At 50.4% G+C, this 25998-nt stretch overlaps 1 protein-coding gene across 1 annotated transcript in view; it reads right to left on the bottom strand.

The window, feature by feature from the left end:
* Positions 1-261: 261 nt before the first annotated feature.
* The window catches only part of NUF2 (NUF2 component of NDC80 kinetochore complex), a 141489-nt gene continuing 115752 nt past the window's right edge, over positions 262-25998 (bottom strand). Inside the window, exon 18 of the transcript XR_016469099.1 lies at positions 262-440. The gene's annotated coding sequence lies outside the window, so the exon portion shown is untranslated. The remainder of the gene's footprint in view (positions 441-25998) is intronic.

Genomic DNA, 25998 nt, shown 5'->3' with positions numbered 1-25998 from the left:
GAGTTACTGCGTCAACCTTTTAGCCCCGGTGCCAGGTTTGAACTGCAGCCAGTGATCCTTGCCTGACCTTCACCAGGGCCACGCAGCAGCTCTGCCATGGGCACAGACATCCCACGGGGAACAGCCACAGCTCCTACCCGCCCCTGGTGGGGCCATGGGGAAGACACCGTGATCCCTTGGCGGGGTTTTGCTCTCAGCGCTCCCACCTATGGCTCATTAGGGAAATCAGGGGGTGACGAGGTCAGGGGATGATCTGTGTACCTGAAGGTAGGTCCTTCCCTTCCTTCAGACCTTCCCACTCTTTAGGAAGTGATGTGCCATGGTGCTCATGCTCTGGTAGGCAAAAGGAAGCGCCTGGGAAGGTGCAGCTCAGGTCTGGGATGCTCGCACGTGGGAACAGCTGCTTGCAAAATCCCATTTTCTCCAATTGCTGCATTATTCTGGAGAGAGGGGGAAAAAATACATATGTCATGGGTCATTTTTAGGGTTATTGAGTAGAGAGAACTGAATACCTGGTAGAAAGACAGGAAAAACAACAGTTTGCAATGTAGAAAATCCTTGAAAATGGTCCAGGTTGAGCTTCTGTTTTGTGTGGGGACCTCCAATCCCACTAAGTGTCATGCAGCAAAGCCTGGGAGGGCAGGGGGGCTGGGAGCACTGATAACCCAGCATGGAGCCGGGAGAAGCAGGCAATGATGGGCTCTCCAGGCCCAAGGAGTGTCTGAGCTGCACTGACAGTAAAATGAAGCCCAGAGGAAGGTGCGACGAGATCTCCTGGGAGCAAAACGAGAGCTACAATCTTTAGAGAAGCCAAGAGGGAATAAAAGGGAAGAGCGGTGGGAGGGGAGCTGCATTTACCTGAACAAAGCAAGAATGTTGGCAGTAACGCAGCTCAACTCTGGTTTGCATGGGAGGCTTTGGAGAAGAGGGTGGGAGGCAAGGTGGGAAATTACCAGGAGCTTAAGCAAATATATATGTAAAAATTAAAAAAATAAAATCAAACTGTATCAGCATTGACTAATAATTTCCGGGCTCTGCGCAGATGTCATTAATGACCCTTTTTATTCATGCAGGAGTTCCCAAAGAGGAGCATAATGTTCCATTAGTAATAATTGAGAAAGTCTCCTGTCGGGATTATGTCAAAACCTAGAGATGTTGCTGCTGCCAAAACATTTTGGTGACAAACGTGTGAAGCGTTTGACAGTAGGTGCCACAGCAGGGTGAGGCTTCAGGAGGGGAATCCTAGGAGGAGGGAGGAGATGACAGCAGGGTGGGAGCTGGGAGAAGGGCAGGCAGAAAACCCTGCACCCCAAGAGCTGCACTTGTGTGGTACTGCTTAGAGTCCTTTGCTCCTCTTTATATTTTCAAGGAAAAGGGAAAAGAAATTTCCCAGCCAGTGGTGGCTGGATCTGCACCCTACCAAGAAACACCTACAACACATCCCAGTAGCATCTTGGACCTGTCATGGGGATCGTTAGGCATTTTGGCAGGCCCATCTCCTCCTGCACTCCAGGGCTTTGCAATAGAGATGCAATATAGAACTTACCCTGGCTTAGTGCCACCAGATCATTTTGTATAGGGCGGTGAGGTGCTGGAATAGGCTGCCTGGGTGTTCCATCCCTGAAGGTATCCGAGGCCATGGATGGGGCCACGGGCTGCCTGATCTGATAGGCAGCCCACGGCAGGAGTTAGGGCTGGGTGGGCTTTGGGGCTCATTGCAACCCAACCATTTTATGATTCTAGCTGTGCCCTTGGCCAGCAAAGACTTTGTGACATGCTTAACACTCATTGGTGCTTATAACTGGTGGATCTTAGAGGGAAAGGAAATGGAGCTCCTTCCACCAAACCCTTCCTAATTGCAACCAGGCATTGCAGTCTCTTGTGTTGAGCAGCAGACGTGGAGCCCTCCTCAACCACAACTGGTGTTGGAGAAGCCACAGCTGCAAAACACAGGAAGAGCAGCAGGTCTCCCAGGCTCAGTCTGTTTCCCAGAAAGGGTTAGTTAATGCCAAAAATAACATGCCCCCTCTCTGCCCTCATCCCCTTCATGCACCCCCCCAAAGTCAGCATGACACACAGCCAGGCGTCCCCAAAGACAGAAGAACCTTGGCACCACGCAGCTCTTTGGAAGGGTTTGGTACTCAGAGCAAAGGCGTTGATCCCAGCCCAGTGCAGGCGGCACGTGAGGCCATGAAATTTGGATTTGGATCCCAAGCTGGAATGGGAAAGCTGCAGAAGGGGCCAGCGGCTCGCTGCTCACCCCAAGGGCAGCAGAACGGGCCAGTGCCAAGCAGCTGGTGCTCCTCAGCCCTGCTAACAGCCATGAGAGCTACTCCGGATTTGTTTTATTCACTGAGAGTCTCCCAACGTGTTAGCAGGGAGAAATACACTGGCCTCATCCTCCCCACCCCAATGCATTGCACCGGAGTGAATGCACTCTGCTTTCTGCCCACTCCACAGAGCTGTGCCCAGGGCATCCCACAGCCGTGCCACTGTCCCCAGGGGGAGCACAGCCACCCCCAGGCACGGCGCGGTGGCTGAGCTGAGCCAGCAGCATGGAAAGGAGCGTGAAGGCGGATTGCTGTAATTGAGCCTAGCAGGGGAATTTCATTTGGGGGGAAGGCACAGTGCCTGTGCAAATGGGGGTGGAGAAGATCCCAGCCGCTCCTTTCGAGGACTAATGATGATGGGTTTTTGCAAGGACTTGAGCTGGCATGGATGAGAGCTCCCACAGAGCGCAGTCAGCCAAATTAAGCACTGGTCCTCCCTTGGAGAAATCCAGTCTACAAGAGTTAGTCACAGCATGCTGCCAGCCTGGGTGCAGGCTATTTAGAGAAAGAGGCAGCAGGCGAGGAGCCCGGCGTCCTTGCAAGATTCCTGCTGAGCATTCAGCTAATCCTGGCTTTACAGCACACGTTATTTCGGTGGCAAGAGCCTGAGCAGTGCTGGCAAGGTGATGCAGGAGGCACATACAGGACAACACTCAGGCTCCTCTCATCACCTGGGGTCACAGAGCAGGTCTTGTGTGGAAGGTGAGAAATACATGGCTCTGTATGTGCAACACACACCTGTGTGTGCCCTTCACAAAGATTCCCTTACGTACACAAAGCACTGAGGGACATGGTTAGCGGGCATGGCGGTGATGGGCTGATGGTTGGTGACCTTGATGGTCTCTTTCAACCTTAATGATTCCATGTTCCTTTGATTCTGTGCGTAAATGCACTCCACCATAAGTCCACCATATCTGCTCATCATTACTAACCATAAAGGGTGCAGCTCACACGTGCATGGCATCACACCAAATTCAGGTCTCATCACAAAGCTCCATAGTCTGAAAGGTGAACACGCCAATTACTTTCCTCCTTACCCAGCCTACAGAATTGCTTCTAGAAGATATAACGTGACTATAAACAAGTTCCAAACTCACTCCTGGCAGCTGAATCCAGAGAGGAGAAACGCAGGGCACACATTGCTGGTACTTGTGGTTAATTGCTGCTTTTTCTTTTAGGTCTACTTGTTTTGAAGTACTAAATGCAGAAAAAACACCTATTTTTCCTCCATGCCCTGTCAGTAGGGGAAGTGAAAAATGGTTTTATTTCCTGTCTTTTTTTTATAAACAAGGATTATAAACTGTTTTATAGTAACTAGATAAAATTACACGATATTTTACTCAATAGGGGAAAATATGGCCCTCCACGTGGCAACATTTCTGCCCTTCCCACTGGGTGTGCATTGACATGACAGCTTGGCATAACTCTGCCTGGCAAAGAGGTTGGGGCATCTCAGAGCCAAGGGCCCAACCCCAGAGCAAAGGGGGGACCCTAGGAAGAAACCTTCTGCATCCAACCCCAGCTCTTGTGCTTTGCCCTATGATGCACTCCCACAGCCCTTCTTGCTGCCTCAGCAACTCCAGGTCTTCTGCAAAAGCAAGAGGTTTTCAAGGCGAGATTTCATGGCCATCAAACAGGATTTCTCCCCTTGACCTGAACTTCCTTTTAGGATGCACCGCATTTCAGCAGCAAAACATTGCTAATAGTGTTTTATGCCAATTCCAATGGCTACTCTGAAATTTCAGCTTTTCATCACCACGCAAAGCACTTTCCAGACCTACATAAGAGGTCACAAACCTGGACAAACCCCAAAGGAACAACGTGTGCCAGCAGGTTTAGTTTCCCCATCACACACCAAGCCCTACCTCCTCCAAGTGCAGCCGCTCAGAAACACTTCCTTACATTTTAACCTCTCTTTGTTCAGGGGACGGGGGGAAAAAGAAGAAAGGATTGAATCCAGAAGCTGGGCACAGCAGCCTGGAAATCTGCATGTTCTGAGCAATGGGTCAGAGGGTTGTGGCTTGGAGCTGTAGCAACTCTACCACGGCATCACCCACAGAGGGAGCTTCCGCAGGGAGCGGCCATGGCTGGCAAGTCCTTGTTAACAGTGTGGAGCTTTAGAAAAAAATATATGTATATATATATTTTTTCCCCAAGCACATGGCTCCTTTTCCATTTAAACCTGTTATAATAAAGGGAAAAAAAACCAAACAAACTAGTATTTCAGCAAAAATCAGCCAGCAGCCTGCTGGCTTTCAAGTCTCCACCGCTGTTAAACAGCTTTCCATCCTACTGGGTACCACTCTGGGCTTGAAATATGAAACCTAATGGCCATTTTTCCTACCCATTGTTAGCTTATTTCCCTGCACACGGGCTCTGGTTCTTCCCCCATCAGGTCCTCCCTACCCTTTGGGCTGGAGGAACACCCTTACAATGCCAATGGTGTGTATCCAGAAATTCTCACCTCGGGGACAGCTGGGCTCTGGGCCATGCAGCCAGCTCCATGGAGCACTGAGGAAACATAGGGCATTTTCCCTGCAAGGCACTGGTATTCAGGTGGCCGAGCAATGCCATTAACCAGGGAGAATTGCAGACTCTCTCTGTTTTATGGTTCCCCGATAGGAGGGATGGGGAAGAAGCAGAGGGAAAACATGACCAAATCATTTGTTCTGCTGTTCCAACTACTGGAGTAGGCAAGAGAGAAGATGCAGCTCCACCCCACAGCTGCATTTGATCTATTGGGCTTTGACATTAAATATTCTCCCCGCAATGGGTGCGATTGAGGCCTAAGAAACACTTCTCCAGGCTGCTCAGGCTGGAGTCCTCCTCCACCCAACACATTACGGGCTTAGAGCACCCAAAGTGGCTGAGCCCCCCTGGTTTGGGGTGCACTCCATGCACGGGATGCTCTCCACACCAGGGCTTTTCCACCCAGCCTCCTTCCAAAATGCCTCATGAACAGACAGATAAAACCATTTTGAGTCTGCATGGCATCCAAAAACTACGAGCCTGTTGCATCCACTGTGAGAAACAGGAGGGGTTGGGGCACATAACTGATCATTTACCATCTGAACCAGAAAAAAAAACTCCATTTGCTTGAATAGATTTGGCACAAGTATCCTCATTCACTCCAGAATGTTTCAGCTGCAGAACGGCCAGGAGGATTTTCTCTCCTAATTTCAGCATCTCAAAGTCATACCTCCCAAAGTTTGCCAGCCTCGGTACTGCAATAAACAGGTATTATCATGACATTACTGCCTGATCTCTCAGCTGAGCCAGTACCAGCACACAGATATCCAGCACATGACCAGTGATGTTTCAGATTCATGAAAGTGAAGTGCAACAAGGGCAGAAAGGCAGTGGCACAGGTGCCCCATCCCTGCAGACAGCCAAGGTCAGGCTGGTTGGGCTCTGAGCACTGATGGAGCTCTGGTTGTCCCCTGCTCAGTGCAGGGAGTGGGACCAGATGGTTTTTAAGCGTCCCCCCCAACTCAAACAGTTATGATAGGGATATTTTCCTTTTCCCAGCACTCTGCCCATCTTCCAGGTATCCCTTGGGAGCTACTGGTGGGAAGGCTGCACCCAGCTCTTCAGACACCCTGGGATGAAGCTCACTCATCCCAGGTCTCAGGGAGCACCCAACCTATCTCTGCGATGCCCGAACACCTTCCTCCCCTGAGGCCTTTGCTGTTAACCAGGATCCTCGCTGACCTTAAAGGTGAAAACAAATGGGAAAAAGGCACAGCACGCTCCTTTGGCATCATCTGCTGAGCACTTCTCCTCTCCCCCAGCACCAAACCAAAATTGCAGCCCTCCTGCGACTGCTAATGTGCTTCTGGAGCGATCGCTCGTTACACTTGATGTCCCCTGCTAATTGTATCTCACCATGTGCCTTGGCTCATCTGATCTTCTCTCTGCACGCGCACGCTGCGCTTTTCTACTTGATCTTCATGGCCTGACCTACTTTTCATTTCCCCCAGGTTTATTGCTCAGATCCGAGCTCCGTGATCCTTCCCCATGCTTTTTCTCTTTCTCCTGCAACACCAGAGTTTGGACCGTGCCCATAATAACTGGCAACACCCCCTTAACAATGTTTTTCCCCATGGATGTACTCATCTATTCATGGAAGGGCGAGCTGCCCATGCTGGGCTTCCCAGTTCTGCTCATAGGCTCAGTGCTCCCTCCTCCCCCTGCTCAAGGCACCAGCTCAGCCACCCCTTCCCTTGGCAGAGGGCCCTTCCACCTGCACATCCCCAGCCAGCCTGTACCACAGGGGTCCCAGCCTCTCCCACCCTCCCTGGTGGAGATTGTCACCCACACACCCCAGGACTTGCTGGGACCTCTATTCCCCAGGAAGTGATACCCCACACTGATCCAGCAATGCTACCAACCACTCACCAAAAGCCTCCTTTACCCCTCCAATGATTACCTTGGCATTCTTCCTTTTAACCTCCAGCAGGACTAAATCCCCTAGCTTTCAGCTCTCCAGAAGAACGTGCACCCTCAACACACACACCATCCTTTCTCCCTGGAGCCCACACCTTCCCTGCTCCAGCTGCATCCAATTACCATTTTGTCTTCACAAGACGACCTCGCCCACAAGCTGCATTTTGCTGCAGCATCACAAGCTGCATCCCCCAGCCCCCCCACTTCCTTCAGCATTCAGCGCGCAGGCCAGCAGCCCCTCTGCTCTTTTTTGCCCCTCCTTTGATCTCACTCTGAATAGCAGAGGTCAAGCTGCATGGCCACGATTCCTTTCTTCTGTCCCTAAATCCCATGACTTGGGCTGGTTAGAGGATGGCACTTTGGGGGCTGTGGGATGCGGTGCATTGGGATGCTCCATGGGGAGCCCCCATCCTGGACCCTTCCATCCATGTTTGCCTCCACAGCCCAATTCAGAGCCTGCTGATGATGAGTGAAATGCTCAGATGGAGGCTGTGAACCATGCAGGGCAAAGCCAAGAAGCAGTGGGGCAGGAAGAGGGAATCATCCCAGTGCTTAAAGCCACCCAGCTGCCAGCACAGACCAGATTCACCTTTGGAGGCAGGATCCTGCCAGCACTCAGCACTGAATCCCCAGCCTTGAGTGTCTGAGGTTTAATTACTGCAGCTTTGTTAAATCAGCACAGTTAAGCCCCTGTGTAATTGCTTTCTCCCGGGCCCAGTGGTGGTTTATTTGAGGACAGCTCAGACTGATTCTCAGACGACACAAAGCAGCACCTGTGCTGTTTACTTCACCTCCAGTAATTCAGTTTAAACCCACGCCTTCTGAGGAAGCCCCTTTGGAGGAGCAAGGCCTCAGTCTGTGCCAGGAGAAAACAAAACATATTTTTGCTTTAGTTACGTGATGCCCGATGGCACCCAGCTCCCTCTTACTCAGGATGCTTACTTACTGAGGATGCATGAGGCACCCCAAAAATGAGAAACATCCCTTTGTGCTGTGGCTAGGGCAGGAGGCTGCAGGTGGGGCTTCCCAACTGCTTTTGGGGGTGAGCTTCACACCCTGGATCCCACAGTAACCAAAGCCCCTTCCACCACCTCGCCCGGCTGGGAGCACCCAGGGCACGCGGCCGCCCTCGGCTCCATCCCTGCATCCTGCAGCCTCGCTGGTTGCCACGGTTACGGGCAAATCTGTGCATTTTGCAGAGCAGGAGGGGGTGGTGGATGGGACCGGGGTGACGGGGGCTGTAAATGGAATGGCTCTTGCAGGAGGGAGGACGGTCACCTGGCCCTCCGCCGCCCTGCGGATTTGCATGGAGCTGACAAGATGACAAGGTGCAAATATGCCGGGCTGCTCGGGAGTAATTTTTACAGCAGCTCTGCCTTGTGCACGCTTTTATTGCAAAGAGGGTAATCGGGCCTCTTCATTATTGAAAACATATTTACTACCCCTTGGCCGCTCTCTCCCATTTTTGCCAGCCCCTTCCTTCCCCCCTTAACTACCCTGTCCTCCACGAGATATGATCTCATAAATTTACAGTGTACTTGCTGTCTGCAAAGTGGATGTTCAGTTTCATTTTTATTGGACTTTATGATACAGGCGGATTGCATTTTATTTGTTGCACTGCTACCAGAAGCCCTGAAACCGTGGGCCCTTTCCAGGTAAACGCTGGCTGCAGAAGGATGAGGACCAGAGATGTGCAGCGGTTTCTCACCGCTCAACACTCTTTGTGGTTCCAAAAAACATCTTTCCCGAGGTTTTCTCTTAAGCTCATCCAAACCTTGCCCAGCACGCGACAGCTCTGCCCTCAGTGTGACACCAACGTACCTCAACAAAATTGCCAGGAACCTCAGGGAATGGCAGCAACAAGCAAGGCAGCAAGGAGGTCAGCATTGCTCATATCCATGGAAACATCGCTGGCAGCTGGTGGGCTCGGTTGAGATGTCCCCTCCTTGCTGCCCAAGCAAACATCCCAGCACTGCCCAAAGCCCTGTCTGATTGTCGGGGCAGATCCACACCCTAGGAACCCAATGCACTTTGGATCCATTCCATCTCGGGGCAGCACGGTGAAAATAATCAACTTGTGTCATTTCAATCCGAAAAAAAGCCAACTTTTTTTTTTTTTTTTTTTTTTTTTCCCCAAGGTAACGGGGAGAGGCCAAGCAAAGCAGAGTAAAGCAACATAAATGATTTAGAACCCAACAATTTTGCCAGGGAAACGTTAAAGACGGAGTCTAATCCTTTCATCTAACCCTGGTCCTTCTAAAAGCTTTAAGCTAGGAGTTGACTCAGCATGTCAGTGCCAAAAAGATCCATTGACCTCGAGTTCAGTGCTGAGAAATTGAGAAATGTTCTTTTTAATGTCTATTCAATAAATACAGCATCACCCTCTCCGTGGGCTGAGCAATCCACTTCAAATCCATTACGGCACGTTCTTGCAGACTGACAAGTTGTCCTGAGACAATAGTGGCGGCGAGATGAAGTTAACCCTTGCTGAGGGGGTGTAAATCTCTGTAGCCACAAGCCTTGTGCTCTCACAAGTCCTTGAAATGAGGGGAGGGGGTATCTGAATTGATGGCAGGCGGCTGTTGTGCGCACTCCTTGCTGGACCAAGGTGAGCTGCATCAGTGAGAAAAATATGCCCAGTCAACATAGCTGGGCTTCTGGCCATCCCCATGGGAAGGAGGGCAGTGCTGAATGCATTTGCTCCCCATCGCTCCTGCTCTCAGCTCTTGCTGGTCAGCTCAGCCCAGCTGAGTATTACCAGTAGGATGGATGCTGCTGAACCACGGCTTTGCTGGAAGCACCCCTGTTCCCATTCCCATCCCCTGGGCAGCATCAAGAAGTGATGCCTGGCAACTTCATCCAAAAAGTCATATCACAACAGAGGCTGGCCAGGAGCTTTGTTCCAGGCTGGGCTTTCTGTCCAAGAGAATGCCACACAAGGTCTTAGAGCAGCGTGACACCACCACAATACTATAACTGCCCCAAGGCCAGTGAAAGCAGGGACGTTTCAGTAGCTCCTGGTTTCCAGGCGAATGCCCCATGACTGCCTACAAACATTTCAGCCTTGGTTGTCTTGGTCATCTCTAATTCTTTCCGCCATCAGTGGAGTCTGGCTCCACCAAAGGTTTGTCAGAAGTCAGACCCAGACCACTGGGCTCAACAAAGAAGTGCTGGTCTCTCTCTACTGAGGGTAGAAGGCATCTGCTTGGCCAGCTTAGCCCATCAGAGCTCAGCCATGGGGAGAGGAGAGCACCTGCACAGCCCTGGTGGGATCCTGCAGTTGGGTGGACCTTCCCTCTGATAGAAAATCCCAGAGAGCTGCAGCTTCCAGCAGCAAGTCGTTAATGAAAATTATTGTCTTAGTAATGGTAATAATATAATAATTCCAAGAGATAAAGCTATAGTGCACAGTCAATCTGCAAGAAATTGGAGTGGAGGCAGCAGGGGAGCCCTACATCTCTGGTGTTACAGGCAACCACGGATGTTTTATGGGGCTCTCTTCCTCGCCTTCAAGCTGCTGAGCTTTGGCTTGGCCATGCACAACCGCTCTGGATGAGCAAAGAGCAGCTTGGGGTGGTTTGCAGGGTACCCAGCCTTTGCAAAAGGCATTTTCAGGCTTCAGACACGCAGGGATGAAGGTCGCATGAGGCGTTATTTTAGGCTCTGCTGACTCAAGGAAGCCGTCCCGCACCGTGTTTATCTGGGTCACGTTTACAAGTTCTCGGAACAATTTTGGAGGCTGAAAGTTTCTATTTATTCCTTTCCCCACCTGCCTGTACGTGCCAGCTGAAGGCCTTAGCATGGGGCTGAGGCAGGTATTGCTCCTTACAATTAGCTGGAGCACAGCTCAGGTTTATCAGTGATTAGACTGCAAAGACTTAAGATGGCATTCCTTACTCACAGAGCTCCTAAAAATACAGAATTCCTATAGAAATCAGGAAAAACCCTTTTATTTATAGAATAAAACATAACTGTCCTCCAGCACTGCTTAGTTTTCCTAGACACGGCCCTACATACTTCCAAATAGGCAGACCACAGCCACTTATGTAAGAGTGCAGTAGGCACATTACTGCCTACGTCTGCTCCAGAATTCCCCTCTAATGTTTTCAATTCCCTACATGCACAACAAAATGTGGTGCATATAACCATGATCTGGCCACGCTCATGATGCTGCATGGGACTGGAAGCACTGAAGATGCTATGCCCACAGCTATATTCCAGCATCCTCCTCATAGAAAAACATCGCCTGGAGACACTCCCTGAAGGGTAGGAGGTCATCAGCTGAGTTCCATCAGGAGAGACAGAACTGAAAAATCAGGTATTTGGGTTACCAGGTGAGAGGTTTGCAGGCAGATCTATCACAAGATCTTATCTAGAGGCTGGCCATGTCAAAAGGAAATGAAAAGATATATTGCAAATGTCATTATATCAAATATGGTGGTGGGTGGATGGTTGGATCGGATGATCTTGGAGGTCTTTTTCAACCATGGTGATCCTATGATTCTGTGATCATTGAAACAAAATCACGCAGGAGAAATGCTGTACTGGGCACAACCCATTCATGTGAAGACAGGCTGCAAAGCCAGGCTGTCACCCCGTCACTTCCTTGCATCGGTCACCAACACTGGCCCTGAACAGAGTGATGTCTGTTTGGTACTCCCATTTGCTACCCTCCCATTCAAGAGACAACACCAAGATGCTAAGGGAGAGCTGATGATGGATCACATTTGTGATCAGAGATTCACACAGTGGCTTGGGTTGGAAGGGGCCTTAAGGATCAACGCGTTCCAACTCCTGCCGTGGGCAGGGTTGCCAACCACTAAGATACAGAAAAGGACCAGAAAGAAAATGGACCAGGAGGTCACCACGCCATGCATCAAACTTGCCCCATGCACAGCAGCCATGGGGCTGGCTTTCTTCCACCCAGCCTATAGGAGTCCCCACCACAACACCTGCTGACACTGCTAATCACCAGCCAGGCTGACACAGCTCGGTACAGCGTGCAAATTTCCTGATTGCTTTTTTGGGGAGGGACGGGAGCCTGCCTTCTCTCTTTGTCTCCTTGTTGAAGGATGGGCTCTGGGGCTGAAGTCCTGACAATCCAAGCTGCTGAAATGAATCCTCTTCAGTCTATTTACTTGATATTTACCAAAGTCTGCGATCAACAAGAAAACACATCTCAGCAGCTCACTTGGCAAGAGAACGAATTGAGGCAGCACTGCAGCTGTCATATTTATTTCAGTGGCAAAGCAGGTCAGGAAAATTGATAAAATTAATCATACAAACTAGCAAACACCAGGAGTGAAGGAGAGAGAGAACGGAAGGGAGAGAATGAGAGTGAAGGAGTGTTTGCAGCACCAAACTGCACCTGCTTTTATTTCTTTTAATGGATTTTTTTTTTTTTTAATGCAATGTCACAGATAAAATTGGTGCAAGGTACATTATTTTACAAGTAGGTTTGGGGAGGGATGGTGAGATTACTGCAAGCAGATGCCTATTACCCCAGGGCTGAGCCCTAGCCACAGGCTTTGCAAGGAGATGGGAATCCAAGGACAGAAGTGATTTTTCAGACAGTCCCCATAGACCTGGGGGGCTCCTTGGGACCATCTAGAGGTGCTCTGAGCACGGTGGGTTTGGACTCCAGGTGGCTCCACTCAAAGCTGTCCTCACAGTGGGCTTGGGGCCATGTCCCTTTGGCTTCTGCTGGTGGCTGCATCCACTCCAGTGCAGAAACACCACGGCTTTCAGGGGACTGATGGCCACCAGGCTGCTGAAGGCAGCACCCATCTGATGTACCTGGGTGGCCACAGAGACACATTCCTTCAGGGCAAACCACACTGAGGTCTCCATCTCACTCTTTTTTCCATCTTAGAAACATAAATCTGGGTCAAATACTCCATCCAGCCACCTTTTTTTTTTTTTTTTCCTCTCTCTCTTTTGAGGTTCCAGACCATGTTTTAAATGTAAAAAAAATTACCATTTGGCAATGAAAAGTTGAAGGGTACATTTCAGAGATGTCACCAAATGGCATTTTGGCATTTCTAGCCTTTAGCTTTCTGTCTTAAAAATAGTATTCGCAAAACTCAACCCAAATTCAAAAATAACATCGGTCCCTCTGAAATGTTCCTTCTCCTCTCTGCTTATTTTTTTTTCCTTTATTTTTTTCCTCCTGCTCTCTCATTATCTCTCACAAACTACAGATTCACCGAAAAACATCTCTGCTGTAATTCCGAGTCCATTTTCTGACTTTCCATCCTCCTCCTCCCCACCTCTCCAGCATCTCACCACACATCCCTGTTCCTAATGTGAATTACTGCTCTCACCACACATTAAAAGCAAAGCTAATTAACCAGCAGAACAATTTGCCTAACGACGTGGTAGATTCTCCATCACCTGCAGGCTTCGAGTCAAGCCTGAACGTCTCTCCAGGAGAGGTTGTGCAGGGTGTGGGAATTCAGGGCTGAGGATCTCAGACCCACAAGGTGACCCTAACGCAGGGATTCCCACCTACCCACGGGCTGTGATCCAGGCACATGGCACCCACCTCTTTGGGTACAACATGGCTGAATATCAGGAAACATTTCTTCTCTAAAAGGGTGGTGATGCAGTGGCACAGCTGCCCGTGGAGGTGGTGGAGTCCCTGTCCCTGGAGGTGTTCAAGAACCGTGGAGATGTGGCACTGAGGGACGTGGTTTAGTGGGCATGGTGGGGGTGGGTGGTTGGACATGATGATCTCAGAAATCTTTTCCAACTTAAAAGATTCTGTGGGCCCATGTATGGAGAGCAGTGGCAATATTTGAGCAATCCTGTTTCTCCTGTTATTGAGGAGATCCTGACCCAGGGGGACTGTGAACCGCTGGCTCCCAAAGTCCTCAGGCCTGAAGCTCATTGCCTCCCCATCTGGGAATGGTGCCCTTTAGCCCCACAGCCTTGCATCTTCAGCATCACTAAGGACAGGGCTGCCAAGGGCTGTGATAGTGGCAGCAGCCTTCACTGAAGCTGGCAGGGACCCCGAGGAGATGAACACAGGGGACAGCCACAAGCCAGCCAGATGCCACCATAAACACCAACACTAAAACCGAGGCCGCTGTGGAAATCACAAGAGTTAACGAGCATTTTAGGAAAGAAATCCCTCTATAAGATCTTGCTGACAAGCGCTATTAAATATTCATTCTATAGACTGTGGAGACATCATTAGACACATACGTTCAGGCTCTCCACACTCCCGGCTCTGGCATTTGTTTTATGCTGTGTTGATGAGCTAAGGGGCTAACGGAGCTGCTCCAAGGCACCTCATCTTGGGTCAGTCCACCCCTTCCCCACGGATGAGCAAGAAAGAGGCTGGGCTTGCTCGCATGAAAATATATACGTATACACACACACACACATATGTATTTTTGCATACATTTGTGGCGACGGTACCAATTCTTTTTTAACCAACCCGTCCATAAATGTCACCGAAAATCCCAGTCTCCTTTTATTAAACCTGAAAAATGCGTGCAAAAGTAAATAACAAATGACTGATACAGGGAGAGGAACCAGCGCGTCTGCTGGCGTCACCCTCCCTCCCTCTCCCCCTCCCTCGCGCTCTCTCCTCGTGTAATTTGCATTAATAAAGAGGCTGTTCCTTGTCGGAATGTGTTTCATCCGGTTTAAAATCCCAGGGCGATCCACCAGGAACAGCTCTGGGAGAATCCGACTGTCAGAGCCGACAAGACAAATGAATCCCGGTGTCAGGAGCGTGTGGTTCAACGATGACAGATTGAGAAGAACTGTCCCCCTCTCGACAGGCGGGCTTCATTTTCAAATTAATAAATCTGAATAAAATATTTTCCCTTTCATTACGAGCCGAGCCCGGATGACAGTTCCCGTGACAGGAGGGAGTCGCAGTGTTGATGAGGAGACTTTGCATGAATTCCACCTGGGCTTCTTCAGCTTTATTTTTACCTGCAATTCCAGCCCTGTTTACTTCGCTCCGCTCCTTCCTCCCATCGCCCCCACTCTCTCCTTCCTCCTGTTCTCTCACCTTCTCCCAGCCCTCCTCTGCCCCTCTCCCCTTCCTCCTCCCTTTCCCACCTCCTGGGCCGTGTCTCCAAAAAACAAATGAGACCTACAGATGCCACCCCAGCCCAACGTGCAGCCCCAGCATCTTGCTGGTGATTTGGTCTGGGAGCCCCGGTGACACCACGTTGCTATGAGCCACCTGGAGCTGGGGACAAAATGCAAGCTCTGCTTGCAGGCTATGGGACACTGGTGGTTGCCCCATGTGTGACAGGCCCACGATCGCAAGAGTGATGGCCAAGTCCTGTAAGAAAAGCACTTGCTCCAGAATGTGCCTCTGAACACTAAGGGCAGGAAAATGGCAAGGTCATGCAGCAGCACGCTCACAACTCTCAAGTCTCTGTTCTGCCTCCAGATCCCACCATGACCCATAAACATAGCAGGAGAGCCCATAAAAGTCTTTACAGCCGTGCATCCAAAAGCAGCGAAGCAGTCCACTTCCCAAGGACATCATGGACACTATTCAGCAATGCTCCCAACACGACCTGAGCACAGTGACTGATAGCCCGGCACAAAGGCCTGAGAACCTCTATCTGCTCCCAAAGGATGGCCTACAGAAGGCAAACCTTGCCAGTGCTCCTGCACAGGGGTCAGCATCCCATTTGGGCAGCCCCAAACAAGCAGTCACCCTGAGGAGAAGGCTGTACAGCACAGAAGTTCGCTCAACTTCAGGTTGGATATTAGGAAAAACTTCTCCAAAAGAGTGCTCTGGCAGTGGCACGGGCTGCCCAGGGAGGTGGTGGAGTCACCATCCCTAAAGGTGTTCAAGAACTGCAGAGATGTGGCACTGAGGGATGTGGTCAGTGGGGCGGATGGGTTGGGGTTGGACTTGGGGATCTCAGAGGTCTTCTCCAACCTTAAAGACTCGATGATTCAGTGCTAAACTCAAAAATTCAGACCAAAGCCACGACATGGAATGAGCAGAAAGACAACGGTGGGAAGTGGAGCATCTGAGCTCACTGGGGAACCGTGGTAACTGCAGGGCATGTTACAGAGAAAGCCAGCAGAAATGGAGGCACCGGCTGACTCTTCGTAAGCCCAATATCCCCTCCAAAGAAATTAGAAACATTCCAACAGCTATAGCTGTGCCTGACAGTAAATTTGATTAACTTGCCTGTGGAGTTAATGATATAGAGGGCCGTGTGGATTTTGTTGTAAAGAACACAGAAAAGACAGATGAGAAAATGAGAAAACAAGAAAGTAAATTTAAGCAGCTGGAAGCTTTAACAACTGGCATGATAAATCCAATAAAGAACTGCTCGATAAAACCCAACCACTGGAAAGCCAAACATGGTTTGGGGAGGGAGTGCACAGGGCTGGATGTGCTTCGGATTCACAACCCGGAGTGCACAGCAGTGCTGCTCGTGCTATGGCTAGGCTGCGCCAGCAATATTGAGCCAAGAGCAGCCTGTTTCTCCATTGCTTTTCAACTCTTGAACAAGTTTCCTTTGTGGTTTTCTCAGGACCAGGTTGAATCTGCTGAGGCTGACGTGAGCCTCGGGGGATTCACACGTACAGAGCCAAACTGTGCTAACACTGGAAGACAGCACGACATTGGACATGCTTGCCAACCAAATGTAGAGAAGGTATTGCCAAGAAGCCTGGAGTAAAACCCAACATTTGTGCATCCATATTCTTAAAATCTTTCTTCTACAAAATTTAATTCTGCTGAATTCTACTGAAAGTCCCAGCCAAGAAGAAAACCTCAAAGAAAATGATTGCTGAGGATGACATGTCTGCTTGTTCAGGCAGCGAGAGCTGTGAAGCGTAGTTGGAACATTTGTTGCTAACCCATTTGTTCAAGATGACCCATTGACTTAACTCTGAATTTGCAGTTTGCAGACCAGTACCCACATCACTACACCACCGACATCCAACTTCAGTGGGTCACCATCAATCCAAAGGACTTTGCTACAGGTAACAATGAAGACCAGCAGCTCCAGGACTCGATGATCATTATGGATCTCTTCCAATTTGGGATATTCTATGATTCTAATGGGGCAAAGGAAGGCAGAGCTTATTTCCTTCACATCTCATAGAAGTTGTGTTTTGTAAAGGGATGGGGGCATGCAAAGAGGCAAAGCCCCACAGATCTCCAGGAGAGCAAAGGACCAGTCTCACATGCGGATGAAGGTTTTAACCAGCCTTTCACTCTGTTGGGTTCGTCCACTGTAATCTGGGCTACAGAAGGAGCCCAGAGCCCCAGTTTGCTGCTGTTCCCCTAATTCCCAGGAATATCTCCCAGGTCTCACTTCAGAATTAGAACTGGACTCCGAATGGGAGAAAAGCATTGCCATGAACTGCTTTGTTATGAACTGGAGACCTGCTGCCACCATGGGCTTTCAGGGCTCTCCAACAACCTCTGGGGGCAAGGAGAGCCAAGTGGTCCTTGGGAGCCAGCTCCCCCATATCTGTCACTTTCCTGCAGCCCGGCTGCCTGCAAGACCAAGCGGCTGGGAGCGCGTGGAACGCTCTGAATTGAGCTGTAAAGAATGAAGGTGAAGTTTTAAGCCGCTAGATTCATGGCTGGGATTTTTATACACACATAAAATATGAATCTCAGTTGTATACAAAGCTGAGCCCATCGTGCCAAAAGGATCCCAGTCAAGCAGGCCTGTAAAATGAAATCCTCTCGGACTAATTTAAGGAGACCTGAGCAATATAAATTCTGGCCTGCTCAAATGCAGGAAATAAAAAAAAAATCTGACTTGAATACAGGCTGCTCTCAGTGCACTCAGCGGTCCCAGTGCACGAGCAATGAGAAAACTGAAAAACAGTGCAAGAAATTAGCTCTGGAGTTGCAGAAAACACCGTTCCAGTTCCCCATTTATACCAGCCTTGTGGGCCTAATGAAACCCTCTTCAGTCAAAATTTAAGGCAGAGATAAACTTCCCAATAAATAAGGGGTGATTGTATTTGCTGATTCCCAATGACTTTCCTGACCTGCACGGCCCCTTCTACTGAGTTGTTATACACAGAAAACGCTCATAAAGATACTTCTTATGGCAGAAAATATTAACTTCTCCACCAACTAGCAAATCTTGACATTGCACAACATCTCCCATGGGTTCCTCTGGTTTTAATGGCTGGCATCACTGGAGGATGTGCATGCTTCATTTGTGCTCCAACAGCACTCATGAGTGCTCAGAGAGCTGTGGGTGTCCCATCCCTGGAGGTGCCCAAGGGCAGATTGGATGGGGCACTGGGCAGTCTGACCAGTCTGACTGCTAGAGGGCAGTCAGACCTCAGGGGGGCTTTGAGGTCCCTTCTAACCCAACCATTCTATGTTTCTATGAAAGTGCATGGCTGTTTTTGGAGGTAAGGGAGGAAGAGCAATACTTACCTTGTCCAGGATTACCTGCCAACTTACTGGCACCAAAGAGCAGTTGTCCAGGCACTCACCATCAACCTCACACCATGATGTGCAGCAGCTTTCTCCCAAGCAAAATGGCCTTGGGACAGATGAGTGAGGCAGGGATGGCTGCGCTGCACTGATATCCCATTCAGCAGCTTGCACCAGTATTGTCACCAGTTCTGCTCCTCAATCCGTTGTGACTCTGCTCATTGTAGGAGCTGTTACCCCCAAATCCCCTATGCCACAGAGACCTGGTGCAGTTGGGAGCATCATGGAGCCTTTCTGTGGCCAATTGAAAGCAAGAGACATTCAGCAAAGCCATGTAATAATGCAAAGGATGACCTCCAGCAGCAGGGCAATGCAGAAGCTTGTTTTTGGGGCTGTTTTCCCAAGCTTTGTCCATTGAGAAAGAAAAGCACACACACACACACACACAAAAAAAAATAGAACTAGCCATGAAATAACTCCCTAATGAATGCATCGCTACCACTCCAGAGCTGAAGGCGACTTCCATCCCAGACCATCTTTGCTCCTCGGGGCCTTGGAGGAAGATCTCCTCTTGGGCAGCCAAGTAGCAATTGGGTCACAGCACAGGATTATCTGCTAGTAACAAGCCGCAAATGTGCTCTGGGACCAGTGATTCATTAGTGCACTTCATGGTGACATATGAACCAGAACCCGAGGGAGCCTTTATTTCTGCCCTCTCTATCCATTCAGTTGAAAGACAAGGAAAAAGGTTCCAGCCCTGCACTGACTTCTAACGCTGATCGAATTAGTGCTATCCTACAACCAAGGCAACTAATCAAGGACTTCGGGGAGAAGGTGTGGCCTGAAGTGCAGCAAAGCCCCAGGTCCTGAGTCACACTGTAAGACAAGTTCCTGTTGCTAGAAGCACTGAAAGGGAGGGCCAAAAAGGCTCCACAAGAGGACAGTGCTGCAGATGACCTGTTGCAGACCCTGGGTCCCCAAGGCCATGTTGATGGGGAGCTGGCACCATCCCACCTGCCTGCCAAGGTCTCCATCCTGCCCCAAACCTTCACATGTACAGCATGGTGATGACAAGAGGTCCCACCTGGAGCAGTGCAGAGATGCACTGTGTGCCACCCTGCTGTATTTATTCTAAGAAGAGAGGTGAAGAAAAGCCATTCTGGCAGCAGCAGGACTTGCCAAATCTTCCCAAGTGCCCACATCCTGGCTGTGCCTTTACACACAGGCCTTTACAGCCCAAATCTTGGGGGATTTTCTGAAAAACACCCTTCACAGAGATCCTAGCCTCAGAGCAACCTCAAAGTTCAGCTCAGGCACCACAAACATTTCCCTACAAAGAGACAGCAGCTTTTTCCCTTCTCACCCTCAGAATCAGCTGAGCTCTGCCCAAAGGCTTCACACCAAATCAGCCTGCACCTAAATGCTGAAGCCAAGACATCAGCCATTCCTCCTCAAGGGAAACTACTTCTTGGTCCTCATTAGCCAGAAAACAGCTCGTTTCCTAAAGTTTGGAGAGTCTTGTGGGCCCCTCTGCTGCCCCGCTGTACAGCTGAAGCTGAGACACATGGATGCCCAGGGAAAAGCCAGGGTTGATGCTACCTAAGCACAGCCCTCACCGATTTAATGTTCCTATAGGAGCTTTAAATGTTTTATTTCCTTCCTTTTATGCCATTTCATTCTTAACCATAACGCTTCATTGACTTCATCTTATTTTTTGCCCCCTCCACATTGCCTATATCACTACGCGATGCAATCACGAGCATCCACTCCACCACAGCAGAATTACTGCCAAAATCCACAGCAGTTGTTGGTCCAGTGATGGCTTGGAGCTGCCCCGAGGCACTGGGGCCAACATGGTTTCTCAATGATGCTTAGATTGGGTGAAAGCAGGGTGACCACAGGTGAACATGAGCCCAAGAAGCTCCTCCAGCCCAGATGGCCATGGCAGGACATGCGCCCTACCAACACAGCAGAAAGGTTAATGGGATCGCCTCCTTCCAACTCTGTCGTGGTAAATCTGGGATTTATAGCCACGCTAAAACACTGACCTCTATCTGTTTTATGCTGGTCATTAACTAAGATTATCTCACACCAGAGACTTGCTATACCAAAGAGCACTGACATCACTAACTGCTATTAAGTGTATTATACTTAAACTCCATAAAGGGGAGCAAAAAACCATTGTCAGCAGCATAGGAAAAAGGCACATTACCAGGCACACTCGGATTTAAAAAAAAAAAAAAAAAAAAAGGAAAAAAAAAGAGCAGTTGCCTGCAGCTCTGTGTTTGGCATTTCACAAACACAATACTGAGAAAAATCCTTGAAAATGTTTTTGGGGCTCAGAAATCTTCCACGCAGACACCCAGGCACCACACAGCTGGAGATGATGGCCAAAATGTGTCCCCAGGCCCCACTGCCACAGGTGCCACATGCATGGTCACAAGGAGCGCCCACGTCCCCATGGCCCTGTGTGCCTCCCCCTGCTCCCTGGCTGTTTCTGGGCAGTGGCATATTTGTTGACTTGCTCTTTTGGTGACATCTTTTAATAAGGAAATGTGTCTCTTAGCAGCTTCTTGCCTAAGGCTGTGCTTAGTTAAAGTGTAAAATGTCAAACTTTAGCAAGGATGACAATAGCCCTGCTGGGCGAAGAAGAGCCAACCACTATATTATTAGCTACTCAGAGGAGAAGGGAAGAATACTGACCCATTCCATGGAGGAAAACACTGAAATCCCCACTTACCCATCCTCCCACACGAGCCCAGCATCCAATCAGCCTCATGCATTGTTTGTTGGAAATCTGCTTCCATTTGATCTTTCCAGCAGCCAAAATGTGACTAAATCTCAACAGAACGCCACATCCTTCCTATCAGAGCAAACTTTAAAAGCAGATGTGTATTTACACAAAATTACACGTGCGTATAGGAGGGCAAAGTGCCCTGTTCTCTCCCATTCTCCCCAAATTCCCCACACTGCTGCTGGTGAGCCTAGAGGGCAGATTGCCACAATCACCACCACGACAGGCAATAGCCAGGGGTACGTGTAGGAAGAAACAAGTCCACCAAAGGCTTGTTTGCAGAGGGGAAGAAAACTTTATCAGGCTTATGGGTCTTTGGGCAGCATTTCCACGCTGCTGGATGACTCACCCCTATTACATTTCCCTTCACATGCACTGACGTACGTAGGTGCAACCTTTTCATTTGGAGTGCATGTGGTGGGGACTTACTGATTGGAGGCTGGAGCCACAGCAGGGCACAGCCATAAACTCAATCCCAATCTCTGGAAGAGAGGAGACTTCTAAGATTCGAGGATGGACAATTTTCACCTTACTCATCCCTCAGTTTTCCATACCAAGACCCTCGCACACAAATAATGATGGGCTTTCAGAGATCAGAGTCCTTATCTGGATCAAACCCTGAACCCCAGCTGAGGGGCTCCTACCGGCTATGTGTAGGGAAGGAGACCTTTGGATGCACAGAGGTATGGAAAGAAATAGGCGAAGTTTTGCTACTCCATTATGCCACCAGGTTCAAGCTCTTATGATGTAGGACCTCTAAGATGTTCCCCCCACTTGGCCCAAAATCAGGCCAGGAACACAAACCTGATGAGCCAGAGCACCTTCCTTGCCCCACTGAGCACCCAAATCCACAGCAGGGTCACTGCTGGGTACACCTCCAGCCCTCAGACCCATAGGGAAGAGCAAGGATTCCAGCAGAGCCCTGCTCAGTCCTCACTGCTAAGCAGAGACCAGAGATCACCAAACACCAGTAACAAAACCTATATGTCTGTGTATGTGTGTGTGGTGCACACGTGGGTGTCGTGTTTTCCCAGCTAACACATGTCAGGATCTGTTTAAGCCTCGCTTTATGCTCAAATGTCACCCTGCCAGAACTCATTACGTCCCATTTATTAATTAATTAAAATATATTTATACAGAACAGGCTTTATGAGATGGAGATAAAAATAACGTTTTGAGAGCTGTCCCCCGGACGGGGCTGGTGCTCTCTGATGGCAGCAGCAAGGACAGTGGCCACAGCCTTCCCTGTCAAGTGCTGACTCGCAGGGAATTGATGATATGGAAATTTGGTAATTAAGGCTGGGGAGAAGTCGGAGGCAGCACTGGAGCTGGTGCCGGCCATGCGGCAAGGCAGGGTGGCAGCCCCACAACCTCATCCCTGCCATCAGGTGGTGGGGCGACCACAGCTCCATATTGCAGGGAAAGCCCAGGGTAGGAGAGGAGGGGCAGGCGGCAGTTTGCTGTCAGTGTGCCACATGTCCCCTCAGCTTGGGGCTTTGCAACTGCATGGGGATGCTCAGCTCTCTGCTCAGGGTACAGAGGAAAGCTGACTGTGCGTGGTGCCTTACTGGTATCAACGCACAGTGGGGTTCCTGTTTGCTCCCTCACCTCCCCAGTCAGTGCCACCATTTTCTCCAGGCTTGCATTTGATGGAGACAGAGCACCTCCCGTGGGCAGGGATGGGAGGAGGCCCTGCAACACCCATGCATCAACCACATGTTTTTGAGTGAAACTTCAGCACAAGCAGACAGAGCCCCCTACACCTCCCAGCTCTGCAACCACTGGCCACCACAGGACGTGGCCACGCGGTTGTCTCAAGAGCAGAAGGCTCCAACACATGATCTGGTACCAGCATGTGGTAGAAAGCAGGTCCCTGTGTGGGGAGGTGGCAGGTTGATAGCTAAATACACAAAGAACAAAGAAACACCATCTTCTCCATCCCCGAGAAGGCCAGTCTTTCATTGCCATCTCCATCTCCAAGATGGCCTGTGCCAAATCACCCAGCACAAAGGCAGGGAATGCAACCCAGACCCTCCACAAATGAGGATACTTCCCACCCTCAACCTCTGCAGCTACGTATTCTGCCACCACACCTCTATTTCTTGGAAGGACCAAGTCCTCTCCTCTGAATGCGAGCCAGTGTGGCTCTGCTGACCTTGGAAGAACTCTGCCAGCTTACCCTGGCTGAAAACAGAACCGTTTATTATTTAGATAAGGAAATATACCTGCAAATATGAACACAAGTAAACCCTCTCTACTTTTCTTACGTCAGCAAATACATCTTAGCGGATCCTCACTGTATACTGGCCAGAGATGAGAGCAGCAGGAAGAGCCTGCAGCTCTGTTGTCTTACGGAAGCAGGGAAGGGAAAGTCTCACTCACAGAGGGGCACAGGCTCTCAACAACATGGGTATCAGCTGAGGACCTGGCCCTGCTGAACCCACTCACCATCCAGAAACCAAGCCACAGTCACCTCTTCCATATGAGCATCCTCCAGCACTGATGGAATGTTGCACCCCAGGCCAGCACACATTAATCTATCCCAAATTTCCCACAGCTCAGCTCCCAACCCACATTACCAGCACTGCTTGTGCTCCCCTCTTGCACCCAGCACTACCCACCAAATCTCAGCCCAGTGGTCCCTTTTTGCTGCACAGGGATCACGGTGAACCATTCGTCATCCCCTGGGCTGGCAAGGAAACCACACGCACGAGGGAAGAGCTTCCCTGACTCAAATGATTCTCATTTTTTGAAGGGCAAATTTCCTTAGCCTGCCCACTCAGTCTTGACAAGGACAGCAGGAGCCCCAGCACATGAATACTAATGGCACCGGCAGCGGGGACACGTGGGGATGGGAGCGCCGGGGCTGGGCACTGCTGGCGGAGCAGCGGGGGGAGAAGAAACCAAGGCTCCACGATATGGAGCATCAGGGCCCCCATAGGATGCCCAGCCTGCAGGGATAATGCCAGCAGCTGGGGGTCCATTGAGTGCTTTAGGCATGCAGGACATCAGCATCACCAAGTGGAAAAGGGTTGTGTTCCCACCAGCACCATCCCTCGGCCTTGACCCCTTCTCCCCCCTACAAGCCACTGAGATGTCCCTCGCGCTGAATTCTTATTCAACTTCAAACTGACAAACTGTTTTTAATCTTTTCTTTCCATCCAGCTTGGAGATTGGGAAGCAAAAATCAATACGGGCTGGCAGGTGATCAAGCGGCTTGACAGCAGTGCTGCAGAGAGACACAGAGAGAGCAGAGGGAGGGCGAGGACAGGAGGGAAGATGGGGTGACCACGTGCTGTGTTACTGGTTCTGGCTGTGAGCATCCTGTTCATCCCCTTAAGTATGGGGCAGCTTGATGGCATCATTGGCACCAATCAGGAGGAAAGGTGCCACCACACCTTACACCTCTTGACCTCAATGGAGGAACTGGCCCCAGTCCCATTCCTTTCCTTCCATCCTGCCCATGGGTTCCCAATCCCAGTCCTGGCCTCTCCTCCTCCATCCATCTCATGGGTCCCCAATTTCAGTCCTGGTCCCTCCCTCCCACCCCACTATGGTTTCCCAGTCCTGTTCTCTCTCCTTCCATCCATCCCATGGGACCCCAATCCCAGTCTTTCCTCTTCCATTTGACCCACAGGTCCCCAATCCCTTCCCTTTCATTCATCCCACTCATGGGGCCCCCAGTCCCTTCCCTTCCATCCTGCCCACGGCTTCCCAGTCCTGGTCTCCTCCTCTACTCTGCCTATGGGCCCCCAGTCCCTTCCCCTGCATGGATCCAAGTGTTGGTCCCTTCCCTTCAATCTCATTCCGCCCCAGGGATGCTGTACCCGGAGCTACAGAGGGAAGCAGTGGAGCACAAGGACGTGGGTGACACCCTCAGTGCCCAGTCAAGAACAAAACCTTCAGAGTCACCCTGAGGGAGCAGAAGCTCCATGCCCCATGGGGTAGGATGCATGGGGAGCTGGCCTCCTCCCTCCCCGCCTCAGCTGTCTCACAGCATTTTCACAAGCAGTGGCTTCGCTCCAAGAGCCCCCGAGAATGGAGCTGACATTTGAAAGTGATCAGTTTAGGAACTTCCCCCCCCCCCGCTCCCCTTCGCATCCCCCCTTCCCGTTGTTGCCGCTCCTCCGAGCTTTCATCATCTAACTCGGTAAATCTCCAGGAAATACGGCTGTGTTTCTGTTGTCACTTCTGATCAGAGCCATGCCAGCGGGGTGGAGGAAGTGGGGGGAGCGCAGGGAGGGAGAGGAAAAAAGATCGCCTGGGGCCCCACACGGAGCCGGCATGCAAATGAATGCCAGCTCCGTAAAAATAGCCCCAGCAGTCACATTTTATTACAACCAAATTATTGGACCTGGGTTACTGGGAGCTGGCAATGGGAAAGGCGAGGGAGGGAGGAAAGGGAGAGGGAGGGGGTCAGGCAGCATTTATTCTGATACTGGAACTTAGAGGGTGCCAAGTGGCATGCCACCCTTCTGTAAGAGCCAGGCTGGGCAATGAGGCTCCATCTCTGCCCCCCAGTTTGGAGAACACGACGCTCAGTGTTCCCTGCAGGTCCCCTATGCCTGCTGCTGTAGGAGCAGGACACCCAGGTGCCTTAAAGCAGGAGCGCCGTGCCACTGAAGCACAGGGTGAGTCACTATCCAGGTACCAGACAGAGAATTTGCTCTCCCTGCTCCATCCCAAGGCACTTGTGGGACCCATAAGCCCTGTGTCCCAAGCAGAGAGATGGTGGCATGAGTGCAATGGAGACATCTTCAGAAGCTGTGGATGCAGAAGGGATGCACACGTCCCTCCTGCACAGCTCTGCCATCCCACACACCATTTTATCAGATCAGTATTTTTTACATGATCACAGGGCACGGCAACAAGGTGCAGAGCTAGCACTCCTAGCTAGGAGTGGGATCTGCCATCCTAGGAACACTTCTGCACTTGGTCTTCTCTCCTATTTCTCTTTTCCTCTCTAGTTTTGCTGATGTCCCAAGGCTCCCATTCAGAAAATATCCCAACATTCACAACAAAAT

The sequence above is a fragment of the Phasianus colchicus genome, chromosome 9, assembly GCF_987193195.1.
Source record: "Phasianus colchicus chromosome 9, bPhaCol1.hap1.1, whole genome shotgun sequence".
In the NCBI taxonomy this organism is placed as follows: Eukaryota; Metazoa; Chordata; class Aves; order Galliformes; family Phasianidae; genus Phasianus; species Phasianus colchicus.
Note: the sequence above shows the minus strand (reverse complement) of the source record. Positions and strands in the feature narration are given on the sequence as shown.